Below are 623 nucleotides of genomic sequence, written 5' to 3'. Positions count from 1 at the left end.
CCACCTTCACTGTGTTCCGGACTCCGGATTTTAGGCAAACCCTTAGAAAAGTAAGTTTTGCCGTGGAAAAGTAAGTTTTGCCGTGGCAGCTGTGAGCCACCGTAGCTCTCGTCTGATCCTTGTAGCTCAGTCGGTAGAGCAGCGGTGATCTAACCCGAAGGTCGTGGGTTCAATTCCCACCCTGGTCAGAGTTTTTTCTGTCCTTGTGTGGGTTCATTTCCATTAGTAGGGCTAACGCTCACATCATGGGTTCATATGGGATAGAAACCCAGCACTTCACATTACACTGTAATCAGTTAAGTCTATTTACAAGTGCAGCCGAGAAGTTGAACTACGGACTTCCACGATCACATTCAACGATCGAGCGCAGTGGTCAAAGCAGGTCTTGAACGCGAGATCTCCGGGTCTAGGAGAGCTGCCACACTTGGAGCACATGAGCTGCAGCCTATTTTGTTGGCGCATGTGCAAATGATCTTGTCCTCCTCGATACGTACCGTATCACGACTGAACAAAATGATTAGATTTTTATAAAGAACTGTCATTTTGATCTGTAGGTAAAAGTGCCATGTTTTCATGTTTTCCTTTTGTCCACCAATTCACGGTTTGACATTTACCAGTATAGT

Source organism: Montipora foliosa, chromosome 12, assembly GCF_036669935.1.
Source record: "Montipora foliosa isolate CH-2021 chromosome 12, ASM3666993v2, whole genome shotgun sequence".
Classification (NCBI taxonomy): Eukaryota; Metazoa; Cnidaria; class Anthozoa; order Scleractinia; family Acroporidae; genus Montipora; species Montipora foliosa.
Note: the sequence above shows the minus strand (reverse complement) of the source record.